Source organism: Macaca mulatta, chromosome 6, assembly GCF_049350105.2.
Source record: "Macaca mulatta isolate MMU2019108-1 chromosome 6, T2T-MMU8v2.0, whole genome shotgun sequence".
Taxonomy (NCBI): Eukaryota; Metazoa; Chordata; class Mammalia; order Primates; family Cercopithecidae; genus Macaca; species Macaca mulatta.
In genome coordinates, this window is record NC_133411.1 from 66,856,993 (window position 1) to 66,870,858 (window position 13,866).

The window sequence follows — 13,866 nt, forward strand, 5'->3', positions numbered from 1 at the left end:
GCAGGAGGATCACTTGAGCCCAGAAGTTTGAGACCAGCCTGGGCAACATAGTGATACCTTGTCTCTACAAAAAAAAAAAAAAAAAAAAAAAAAAAAAAAAAAAAAAAATTAAATTAAAAAAAAGAAAAGGCAGTGTGGTGGCACATGCCTGTGGTTCCATCTACTCAGGAGGCTGAGGTGGGAGGATGGCTTGAGCTGGGAAGATCAAGGCTGCAGTAAGCCATGATGGTGCCACTGCACTCCAGCCTGGTTGACAAGGTGAGAACTTGTCTCCAAAAAAAAAAAAAGTTTTGACATGTAGTATACTGTTGCTGGGACTAAATTAGAGATTTAAGGTTCGAGGTATGACAAAAAATACCTGGAATCATGCCTTACATTAGAAGGTAAGGTAAATACTGGTGTTTCCCAATGAGCTGTAGTCAGATTATTCATGTGTATCAAACAGACAATATATTGAAATATTTTAAAATAAGGCAACAAGTAATTTTTCCCATGAATTCTATTTTTTTTTCTTTTGAAATGGAGTCTCACTCTGTTGCCCAGGCTGGAGTGTAGTGGCACTATCTCCATTCACTGCAACCTCTACCTCCTGGGTTCAAGTGATTCTCCTGCTCAGCTGAGATTACAGACATGCCTCACCACACTCAGCTAATTTTTGTATTTTTAGTACAGACCAGGTTTTGCCATGTTGGCCTGGCTGGTCTTAACCTCCTGACCTCATATGATCTGCCTGCCTCGGCCTCCCAAAGTGCTGGGATTACAGGTGTGAGCCACCACACCCAGCTAAATTCTAATTTTTTTTTTTTTTTGAGATGGAGTCTCGCTCTGTCACCCGGGCTGGAGTGCAGTGGCAAGATCTCTCGGCTCACTGCAACCTCTGCCTCCTAAGTTCAAGTGATTCTCCTGCTCAGCCTCCTGAGTAGCTGAGATTACAGACATGCACCACCACACTTGGCCACTTTTTGTATTTTTAGGAGAGACGGGATTTCACCATGTTGGCCAGGCTGGTCGCTAACTCCTGACCTTGTGATCAGCTCTCCTTGGCCTCCCAAAGTGCTGGGACTACAGGCTTGAGGCGCTGCGCCTGGTTGCTAAATTCTACTTTTGAAAGAACAAATTTCCCTTACCTAGGGACTGATGATTCAGTCTGTAATGATGCATGCTCTTCATCTTTTTTTGTCTTTTCTTCTATATATCCTTTAGCCATTCTACTGTATTAAGACTAGACAGAAAAAAACAGTATCTTCTGGCATAAAGTAAACTAATCTTCCTGATGTACAATAAAGAAACAGGCATATTTCTAGTAGGAGATTCCTTATGATGTATCAAAACCCAATTATCACTTACCCTTATGGAGATCTTACATCTTAGAGACTGTACTGACAATATAAGATTAAGAAAACGAAGAACAGAAAATCAAAATATACACCAACGAGAATGTTAATAGGTTTCACTCTTATTACAGCATATTGTTGAAACTTACTTAAAATATATTTTTTAAAAAGACACAAGAGGACAAATGTTTAGTTTTTAACAAGGGAGTGGACTAGTCAACAAATATTGATTATCTAATTTATGAACAGCTCTGTCCAAAGTGGTCAAAAAAAAAAATCAAGACTTTAGTTTTCCTAAACCTATCTTAATTTTTAGTCTTTTAACAGAATTATATCTTTGTTCAATCTTTACAGTCTTTAGCCTCTTTTGTGAAATGGGTTTCCTTGTAAATAATCAAATGACACCTATATATATTTAAAGCACTCATGAAATAATTTTATCTCTTTATTAAAAACTGTGATAACCCTTCCAAATTTGAAATTTATTGTCTTCCTAAATTCTTGCTACAAAGCCTATCATTAATATTGCAGGTCATTTTTTCCCTAAAGATTGAAAAAAAAACACTAACAAATATACAATAAAGTCTTTATGGTCAAAGAATGTACTCCTTTTATAAAACTTGGAGTTGATGTAAAGACACAGACAACACAAGTTACCTTAATAATAAATGCACTTTTCTTTGTAATTTTGGGTAAATCAATGTGATTTATAATTCTTTTAAAAGACACACAATCACTTGTATTTTTGCATGGTTCTTTTTTTCCTAATTTCCCACTATAGTGAAATATCTGTTTCTCATTCTCTATTGGGTTTGGATTGGAACCATCAGGTAGAATTAAAAGTAAAATAACTAAAGGAAAATACTTTATAGATCTGTCAAAATACTTTGAAGGGTATAATCTCTTTAAGATGGCTTTATTCATATTTAAGTGAAAAACAAAAAGCAACCAAAACACTGCTGTTTATACAGAAAGCAGCTTCAAAATCAGCCAGTTATTTTCTGAAATAGAGATGGCAGACATTATTAGCCTGCACTTACTCCAATATGGCAGCCGCATCTTTGCCTCTTTGCTATGGACACATCCCCATCAGGCCTGTACTTTCTACTCTCCAGACCTGTTTATGACAGGCCAAGGTGTTTCCTATTATGGTGCCTATGGCTGCACAGTGCACTGCTTGTCAGTAATAAAAGCCAGAGGCTGTCCCTATAGGGATTACAGTGCAGCAGACCAGAGATGCTGATGGGAATGCAAGCATGCCCTAGGCAAACATTGCAGAATACTCTCTGACAGGCAAAAGCCAACAAACACATCCTTTCTTCCCAGACTAGCAGGGAAAGTATTCAATTATGTCATTTTCACTTGGAACAAACTAATAAGAAGAATGTTATTGCTAAAATAGGTAGAGACAAGAAAGAACAGTTTATGACCATGAATATGGCCTCTATGGTTTTTGCCTGTGCACTACAAACTTCTAATTTAAATGAGATGAGACTAGCATACACTATGATCTACCATATACTATGATAAAATTTCTGAGACGTGAGTATCTAAAAGCAGAACTGTGATTAAGCAAGAAATGCTCAGGATTCCTGTCACTGAAAAAAAAGAAAAAAAAAAAAACCTTTCTTGAAAGGCACAAACTAGAACATTCAGACTCTCCATCTACCAATACAAGATTAAAAACAGCATTTACATTAACCAACATCATGTATCTTGTACTAATCTATGTGACTAACTACAAAACGTTATTATATTGACACTCACTGTGTAGGGTGTCAGGATGGCCAAGTGGTCTAAGGCACCAGATACTCACTGGGTTGGGCTAAAAACACCGTAGAAGACCTCATCAGAACAATAAAACAAAGACACAAAATATTGTACTAAGAGTTAAGAGAATTACAAATAAAAGTTCTGTGGAAAGTCAAAGGTATCCAATTAGGAGAGCCTGAGGTGGGAGATATAGGACACCCCAGATACTGGATGGCAAGAAGATGGAATTAAAAAAAAAAAGGCTTTATAAAGGACGTAACATTCCAGATAGGCCTTAAAAGATGGTTTCAATTTTTTAAATAAAACTTTTTGTTTTAGAACAGATCTAGATTTACAGAAAACTTGTGGAGACAATACAGATAATTCCTATATACTCTATACTGTTTCCCATTATTAACATCTGACTTTAGTATGGCACATTTGTCACAATTATTGAACCAATATTGATACATTATTATTAAGCAAAGTCCACACTTTATTCAGATTTCCTTAGTTTTCACATTTTTTTATTCAGATTTCCTTAGTTTTCACATTTTTTTATTCAGATTTCCTTAGTTTTCACATAATTTTTCTCATTTTTATTTTCTGTTCCAGATCCCATCCAGGATACCACATTATATTTAGCCCTCGTGTCTCCTGAGGCTCTTCTTGGCTGTAGGTATCTCAGGTTTTCTTTGTTTTTGATAACCTTGACAGTTTTGCGGAGTACTGGTCAAACACTGGTCAGGTTTTGAGGGTAGAATGTCCCTCAACTGAGATCTGTCTGATATTTGCCTCATGATTAGATTGGGGTTATATGTTTTCAGTAGGGAAACCACAGATAAAAAGTGCCATTTTCATCAGATCATATAGAGGGTACATATTATCACTTCTCACTGTCAGTGTTGACCTTGATAGCCTGGTTGAGGTAGTGATAGGTTTCTCCACTGCAGTTTCTTTTTTTTTTCCCCCTTTGTACACTGTACTGTTTAGAAGGAAGTCAATATGCACAACTCACACTTAGGGTGGAGGGGGTTATGTTCTCCCTCCTTGAGAGCAGAGTATCTATAGAAGCTATTGGGAATTCTGCACAGGAGGAGATTTGTCTATTCTTCCCCCACTTATTTATGTAATAAATTATATCAATATGGGTTTATGGATATTTATTTTACCCTATGGGATACAATCCAATACTATATTATTTTCTTGCTCAAATTGTTCTAGCTTTGGCCATTGGGAGCTCTTTCAGTTTGCTCTTGAAACTCTTCAATATATTCCCATGGGGGTAGGGTTCCGTTTGTTTGAGCAGGTCCTTACTTTCTGGCACTACAAGATGCTCCAGGCTCATCTTACATATTTCCTTCCTGATAGAATCAGTTATTTTTTTTTCAAACAGTCTTGGTTCCTTTTATTGGAAAATGGCATTAGAAACCAAAATGTGTGTGCTAAGTGTGCTCATTGCTACTGGGGTATGGTTGCTTCTAGACTCTCTTGGCTGATAGAGCAAGGAAATATTTGTGTGTATACTAGATGGTAAGATGTTGAGAGGCAGAATGGAGAGTTACCTTCTTAATATATTTTTCTTAATATTAAACATTAATAAGATATTGTGTGCCTGGGTTACTTTCAGTCTCATGCAGAGGAAGAATTTATGAAAAACACTGGCTAGACTATTCTTCTCCACTGTATTATGCATTTCTGCTAGAAAAAGCTCAGAGATTTTCAGATATTCTGACAAAAATTTCAGGCTTGCTTGATGAGCTATACTGTAAAATTACAGAAAGAAACAAAGGGCAAACTTGAAGGATTAAAATAAAGGAAAGAAAGCATACAAAACACCACCAGAAAAAGTGAGTAATGGGGGAGAAGAGTAAATAAAACATAATAATCCTCTTTGGTTAGTATCAACATTATTAGGCCACTTTATCAAAAGGATAGAAATCAGGATGGCAGACACCCTTCTCTAATCCTCACCCCGCAAAGTAAGAAAATAAAAATGAACGTTATTCCTTCACATATGGAACTGAATGAGTTCTACTGAGTATCTAGTATGTTCCTGACTCAGTCTAGACAATTCCCATCTTTTAATTCATTAAATCATCACAGCAACTATTTAACAGATGAAGAAACTGAAGCACAGAAGGAAATGTGGCCCAATTTATATTTGGTAAAAGGCAGAGAATGAATCCAATTCAGGCAGGCTGTCTATAGTAGGGTGCTCTAAATCCATGGACCATTCTGCCTAAGGAATGAATATTTTATGAATTGGAATATTTCTGCTGAAGGAATTTGCCATTTTCTCCTCTAGTGGAGAAATCTAACTCAGGGCAAAGAAGGAAAAATGTTGATTGTTTAAAACAATAAATTAGTCTCTAAATTGTTTTTGCAGCTGATTTAGACGCGTGTGTCCAAAAGTACGCCCAGTGTTAGTAAATGGCAGGCAAAATGCTGTAACGTGGTGCAAGGATGAATGTTTTCTCATTTTGTCATTTATTAATTTTAGAAAAAATACAGAAAAAATATAACTTGAACATAAAACCCGTGATTTCATGAATACCATTACTTAAGATGAGGCACTTAAGTATTTACATTTAACAATAAATTGCTCTTAGCATTTCTATACTTTGACAATAAATTATCCAAAATAGAAATTAAGAAAATAACCCCATTTGCAACAGCATCAAAAAAATAATTAGGAGCAAATCTAACCAAAGAGGTGAAAGATCTATATACTGGAAACTACAAGACATTGATTTAAAAAACTGAAGAAAACAGAAATAAATGAAAAGATATCCCATGTTCATATACTGAAAGAATTAGTAATGTTAAAATGTCCATTCTATCCAAAGCTATCTACAGATTCAATGCAATTCCTCTACAGATTCAATGCAGTTCCTATCAAAATTCCAGTGTCATTTTTTTCACAGAAACAGAGAAAAAAAATCTTAAAATTTATATGAACCAAAAAAGAACTAATAGCCAAAGCAATCTTGAGCAAAAAGAACAAAGCTGCAGGCATCGCATTCCCTCATTTCAAAATATATTATAAAGCTACTGTAATCAAAACAGCATGGTACTGACATAAAAACAAACATCAACCAATGGAATGGGATAGAAAGCTCAGAAGTAAATCCAAGTATTTAGAGTTAATTGATTTTTGACAAAGGGTCCAAGAACACACAATGGAGAGAGGGCAGTCTCTTCAAATAGTGATGGGAAAACTGGATGTCCACCTGCAGAAGAAAGAAACTGTACTCTTATCTCATACTATGTATATAAATCAACTCAAAATAGATATAAAGGCTTAAACATAAGACCTGAAACTGTAAAGCTACTAGAAGAAAATATAAGGGAATCTCCACAACAATGGTCTGGGCAATGATTTCTTGGATAGGACTCCAAAAACACAGGCAACAAAAACAAAAATAGACAAATAGAACTGCATCAAACTATAAAGTATCTGCACAAGCAACCAAATAACAGGGTGAAAAGACAACCCATAGATTAGGAGACAATATCTGCAAACAATACATCTGATAAGAGGCTAATATTTAAAATATATAAAAAATTCAAACAACCAAACAGTAAGAAAACAAGTAGATTAAAAATAGGCAAAGGATCTGAACAGACACTTTCCTCAAAAAAGAGATATGAATGGCCAACAGAGATACCAAAAAAAAAAAAAAAAAAAAAAAAAATGCTCCTCAGTCCCACACAGTGGCTCATGCCTATAATCCCAGTGCTTTGGGAACCTGAGGCAGGAGATCACTTGGGGCCAGGAATTTTAGACAAACCTGGGCAGAATAGTAAGACCCTCTCTATATGAAAAAATAAAAAAAAACAGGCATGGTGGCACACACCTGTAGTCCTAGCTACTTGGGAGGCTGAGGCAGGATCATTGAGCCCAAGAGTTTGAGGTCACAGTGAGACATGATCATGCCACTGCACTCCAGCCTGAACAAAAGAGCAAGACCCTGTCTCAAAAACAACAAACAAAAACTCAACAATATATCTAATTCTCAGGGAAATGCAAATTAAAACCACAATGAGCTATACCTCATGCTTGTTAGAATGGCTATTTTCCTTCTTTTTCTCTTCAACTTTTAAGTTCAGGGGTACACGTGCAGGATGTGTAGGTTTGTTACATAGCTACACATGTGCCATGTTTGCTTCACATATAATCCCATCACCTAGGTACTAAGCCCAGCATCCATTAGCCATTCTTCCTGATGCTCTCCCTGCCCCCATCCCACCCCGCAACAGACCCCAGTATGTGTTGCTCTCCACCATGTAGAATGGCTATTTTCAAAAGATGAATGATAACAAGTGTTGGCAAAGATATGGAGAAAAGGGAGCCCTTCTACACTATTGGTGGGAATGTAAATTAGAACCACCATATTGAAAATAGTATGAAGGTTCCCTAAAAACCTAAAAATAGAACTACCATACAATCCAACAATCCTGCTTCTAGGTATATACCCAGAGGAATTGAAATTGATACATCAAAAAGATATTTGCACTCCCATATTCATTTCAGCTTTGTTTACAACAGCCAAGATACGGAAGCAATCTAAGTGTTCATCAGTGAAAAGAAGGATAAAGAATAAAAAATGTGAGATATATATATATATATATATATATATATATATATATAGATTATATAGCCTTATAAAAGCAAGAAATTCTGTCATTCACAACATCATGAAATGGAACTGGAGGACATTATGCTAAGTGAAATACGTCAGGTACGGAAAGACAAATACTGTCTTTAATAAATGATCTCACTTTGTGGGGAATCTAAAAAAGTCAGTCTCAGAAACAGAGGGTAGAAAGGTGGTTACCAGAGGCTATACAGGAGGAGGGAGAGAAAAATGGAAGATGTTGATCAAACAGTACAAAATTTCAGTTAGATTGGAGGAATAAGTTTTAGTGATCTATTACACTGCATGCAGACCCCAGTTAATAATAACGCATTATGTGTTTTACAATTGCTAAAATAGATTTTTGACATTCTCATCACAAAAAGATAAATTGGTGAGGTAATATAGATATGTTAATTAGCTTTACTGAATCTATGATGTACACATTTTAAAAATCACATTGTACCCCAGAAATATATACAATTAATATTTGTCAATTAAGAATAATTGAAAAATTTTTAAAGATTAATAAAAAAGAAATAAGTTAAAACATTCAACATATAATAGCCGATATGAATGTACAAGAAATGACAAAATCCCAGCATTGTGGGAGGCCGAGGAGGGAGGATCATGAGGTCAAGAGATCGAGAACATCCTGGCTAACACGGTGAAACCCCGTCTCTACCAAAAATACAAAAATTAGCTGGGTATGGTGGTGGGCGCCTGTAGTCCAGCTACTTGGGAGGCTGAGGCAGGAGAATTGCTTGAACCCAGGAGGTGGAGGTTGCAGTGAGCCGAGATGATGCCACTGTACTCCAGCCTGGGTGACAGAACGAGACTCTCTCTCAAAAATGACAAAGTTTGAGCAACATTAACTTAGACTGTAAATTCTTAAAGAATAGAAAAGTTGTGTTTTTCTTCTAAGAAATATTATGTTTTTACATTGCAAGAAATATGTGACACAGAGTTTTTCTTAATCTCTCTTTTTTAATGTATTCTAGACAGGCAAGCACATGTAATTTATTGAGCACCTAGTGTGTGCTAATGCACCAAACTGAGCTTTACATACATTATAGCTAATGCTCTCAATAACTTTTCCATTTTATTTTCCCCTTTCATTATCCCCACTTATAAACGAAAAAACGGCTCCAGAGCGGAAAGGCCTATTGCCCAAAATATTAGATAGGAAACAACAGAGCTGGAATTCGAAACCACGTTTGCCTAATGAAAAACATTTATGTTCTTTCCACTGTACAAAGCTGCTGTAAGTATCACTGGTGCATACTCCAGGCCAGGGAGTAAATATCATTCATCCTTATCACATACAAAGCATAACAGAACAAAAACAAGAAGCTCTGAATACTAAATAATAATAATAAATACTTTATAAAAGATAAACTATTCTCTAAGAGTAAAAAATAATAAGCCTATTATCATTATAGCTGGTAACTGAACTTAACTAATTTTCTAAAAGACACAGCAGAACTGTTTGTTGTTTAAGCAAATATCAAGGCATACCCCCAATCCCTGTTACAGGGAATAACACAGTCTTCTTCAAATGCCTTTCAAAGCTAATGTGAATATTAAAAGAAAGTGCTACTGATCTCTCTATATTCTAGAAAGATCTCAGATGAACAGTGTCAATTCAACTATTACAATAAATAGCCATGTAAAAACTGCTCCCCCGCTAGAGCTACACTATCACAAGATTAACCCCAGCAATCTACAGTTCCAGAAAAAGAGTTGGTCCCTCCTGCTGAAAGAGAAAACCAAGTTCTACATATGTTATGAATCAATGGAAAATAATGACATTAGCAGCACTTCACATCCAACATGTATTTATATCTTAAGTGATAGCTACAATCTATATAACTGTCACAGAAATCTTCTTAAATTGAACAAAAGCATTATCTATCATCCTTGCTATCTCGAAAAATACCAGTTTGTTTCATCTATCCATAACATTAGAAAAAATACTTCTTTTATCATGGCCAACCCTTATGTTTTGGAATTTTTTTCAAAAACGTAGACAGTTCATAATGCTCTCAGACAGAAGTTACCACTACCACTACCCCATAAATTAAGTCAAAATATAACCGAAAAGAAGAAAATTCTCTAGTAATGATTAATTTGTTGAATAATTAAAAATTAGGAATTTTGGATAATTACATGTTAGGAATAATTAAATTTTTACTAAATACTGGCACAGGAACTGAACGGATGACAATAGAGACAAATTAAGATTTGTTTTAATCCTTAGTTTTATGCTAAGGTAAAGTCAAGGGCTCTACTTTCCAGCGAAAGAAAAATTTCCTTTAAAATTGTTTCCCTCTTCTATTATTACTGAAAAGCAAAGGAAGTATTTTTTCTAACAGTGATTATAGGATTCTCAATCTTTCATATTAACTTTTAGGTACTACATGTAAGCTACATAAATCTTTCTCCAATCTACCTCTATTAAGTAAATTAAAAAGCAGATATTGAACTCAAAGCATCTAACTGTTGATTTTCTATAATTATAGAAGATATTTTCTTCTGATATTTAAAGTTTGTATTTAGGCATATTAACTCAACAATTTTTTAATCTAAAGTTTAATATATTAATGTAGAAAACAACTGAGGCTATTTTCTCTCTATAAAACTAACATGCCTTTTCCAATTAACTTAGTTTCCTTCTTAGCAAAAGTTTAACATTTATCTCTATTCTGAGTTACGTTGTGGTTGCATAATGTGGAAATATCTTAAGATTTAGCCACTTCTATGAAGATCCTATATTTATTACAACACCCCTCTTGCCCAGAACATACATCAACAAAAAGTGCTACTATATGTTCTGCATTGACTATTACAAAGCAGTAGGGGGAGCAGCCAGAGAAAGCACTGAGACAAAGCACCCCAGCAAAGCAACTTAATTTACAGGCAACAGAAACATGCTAGAGAGGTTTGTCAAAAGTCAAATACACAAAATAAATTCCATAAAGAAGTCATGACTACATTTGTAAAGCTGGCCTAAGTACATTCGGAATGAAGTATAGAAAAATCTGAAGTCTCTTAGGGGCTGGATTCTAACTTCAAGACAGACTTTCAGCTTGAAACACAGTCATTTCCAGCCATGCCAAACCTCAAACTGCCCCCAAAATTAGAGAGCAGAAACAAAATACCATTTTTATAGTGATACGTCTTGGGAAGAACTCAAAACGATTTCGTTTTCTCCTTTGAACCTCACTGAACTTACAGGGAAGGCCTGGTGAAAGGTGCATTATTAGGTCACAAGAGGATAACGTTACAGGGTTCCATAGCATAATCCTTGAAAGCCCTGAGGCCCAGACCGCTCGCTGTCCTTCTTTCCTCTCCACTGACTCCCATCCTCGATATACTTTCTATGAGAGAAAGGTAACCAAAAACATGGTGAAACTACTCTACTTAAAAGGTGTTTTACTACAAAGGCACATTGACCACTAACCCTTATTATATTTTACATGTTCTAAAAATTAGTAAGGTCTGCATTTTCAGTTTTAGAGTAAAACGGGAAAAGTACTTAGTTAGCTCTTCTGTCTGGCATTCTGTAACTGGAATTTAAGAAAAACCTAAACTTCTAATTAGAACTTCAGAATGTTCATGTCTGTATTATACCACAAAAACTATAAATATAATTTAAGCATTTTTATGATACAGAAATGTGTGCTATAGACAGTTATCTAAGAATTATAAAATTCCATAAAACTTGAAATGTCTAGTATAAGTTACAACTGAATGGTAAAAAGACATTTTAGCCATGTAAGCAACCAATGAAGTTTGACCTAAAACCCAAATAATAGCAATAACAACAGATACAGTGCTTACTATTGTCAGATACTATATTAGCTAGCTCTTTTTTATATATTCTTTTGAACTCTTACACTGATCTTTCAAGACAGTTATTATGATGCCCATTTTATGCTAAGGAAACTGAAGCTAAAAAAATTGAAGTCGTTCTCTAATGTAACTCCATTAGCAAGAAACAAAACCGTAATTCAACTTCCAGGTTTGCCTGCCTCCAAAGCTTTGAGACCTCACTAAAATTACGCTCAGTTGTAGCAATGAGGTTCCAAAGGAAATCTGTACAAATCTCAGGCAGATTAATGTGCTTATAAGGGTAAATGCTGTAGATTTAATCACTCAAATTAAATGCCATCTGGAATCTCTTACCCCACTTGGTACAAGCATCCTACATGTGTTATAGTCAACCCTAGCCTTGGCCAAGAATTCAATAATTTTCCTGCTTCAATGCCATCAACAAGCAAGCAACATTATAATACCAATACAGGAAGTGCAGCTAGTTGCTCCTAGAGCATCATTTAAAAACTGCTAATTGGTTAAGATGCCTTTTATTGAGAAGTCTAAGAAATAGAAATAATATGTTAATCCAGTTTGTTTAATGGGTTTGAGGAATCAGTTTCCTCCTTCCTAACACCTAAATCCATCTTCATAATAAGTATTTTCTATCACCATTTAAAAATCCTGATCTCTTACTAGTGTTTTTATTGTGCTTTTTGATCTATTAGAGTAAATTTTTAAAACCTCAAGAGAGAACAGAGAATACTGTCATAATTTTTCAAAGGCTAAAAGAGAATAAACTGAAAATACCAGCTGGTTTGAACACGTATATGTAAAAAGAATGGATGGTAATAAAACTAACAACCGAAAAGCAATGTTTCAGATTCATTCATTCATACTCAAGAAATATCAAATAACTGAGTGGAGATGATGCAAGCGGTACACATTTCCAGTTCAGACTGAAGGTGTGGCAACACTCACAGGGGCCTTGGGATCAGCTGCTCCAACTCAGTTTACAGCTTTTGTGGATGTGGCCTATTCATGCCCTTGTTATCAAGAAGAGTAACTTTACAACCCTTAGCAAGAGGTTTCTTTTCTTTCTATGCCAACCCTTTTTTGTCTATAAAAGTCATGTAAGCTTAGCACTTATTTAGAAATAAATAAGTTAAAGAACACATGAATGGCTTGGACATTAAAAGTTTAAGCTACAGCTTAAGCTGAGCTAAGTTTAATGTTAAAAATTAGTGTGACGGCAATGATTTTTCAATTCAGCTCTGTCGTGGGCTAGGAAAAAATATCGTAATTTTTCAGCCACAAGACATAAACATTGCTAGAATGACTACATTTTGAAAAAATTACCTTCTCGCTTTACCTAGATTTCATTTTAACCAAACAGACCAACCTCTCCTATCAAACCTGTAAATTAACTCAAAGTCTAATTTGGGGCCTTCATAGTAAAGATTACTTTTTCTAAATCTCTGTCTTATCTGGTGCTTTTAAAAGAAGGGATCATTTTAGGCAATTATTATGACCTAAAACATTTTTAAATCTTAATGTACAGATTAATTCCTTGACAGCTGAAGTCATTTACAATACATTATTAAATTTCACATTCAGTGTTAAATCCAAACATAGGTCTCAACATGAAGAATACGGATTTTAGGGAAAGCAACTAGCTGCTCAAATTCATTTAGCTGAAAAACTACTGTTAAATCATCTTGAAAACATACACTAATGCTTGTACATTGCTAAGTGGCTTTTGATTCTGCTCTTCCTTTTCTTACACAGAATCAACCACACAATGGAATTAAGAACTCTGGCCCATGGCAAAGTGCTCCCATTTAGCAGTTAGGACACTGGACATATTCAGCATATGTCTACTGCTATTAAGAATCAAATTATGAAAAAAAACCCTGTATTTTATAAAACTAAGAATTTGTTACCCAAATGAGAACAAAGGTACCTAATGCCACAGCAGGGGGTAAGAGTCCCAGTAAGAGAGCAATAATTGGTCATTCTGATGAGGAGCTGTGCCAAATTTAGAAATGAGGCACAAATGACAAAAAACAGAATTGATCGTCAGTGTGGACATGGGTAGGTCAGTGTGCATATGGGTAGGTTAGTATCTGCTGGCCGTGTCTACAGAGCCCCTTTTATTTATTTGAAGCTAACTTTTCACTTGACAATGCTACCTACAAAAGCACTGTTAATAGATAAGACAATCAAGTGGCTGTTATGCTGTGGCATTTTTGTAAAAACTGCGTGAGAACAGGTGGGATAAAAACCATAGTAAGCTAGAAAAAAAAAGTATCACTCATTGAAAG

At 35.2% G+C, this 13,866-nt stretch overlaps 1 protein-coding gene across 8 annotated transcripts in view; it reads right to left on the bottom strand.

Annotated features, from left to right (window-relative positions):
• The window catches only part of PDE4D (phosphodiesterase 4D), a 1,577,486-nt gene that overhangs the window by 47,572 nt on the left and 1,516,048 nt on the right, over nucleotides 1–13,866 (bottom strand). The window lies entirely within an intron of this gene.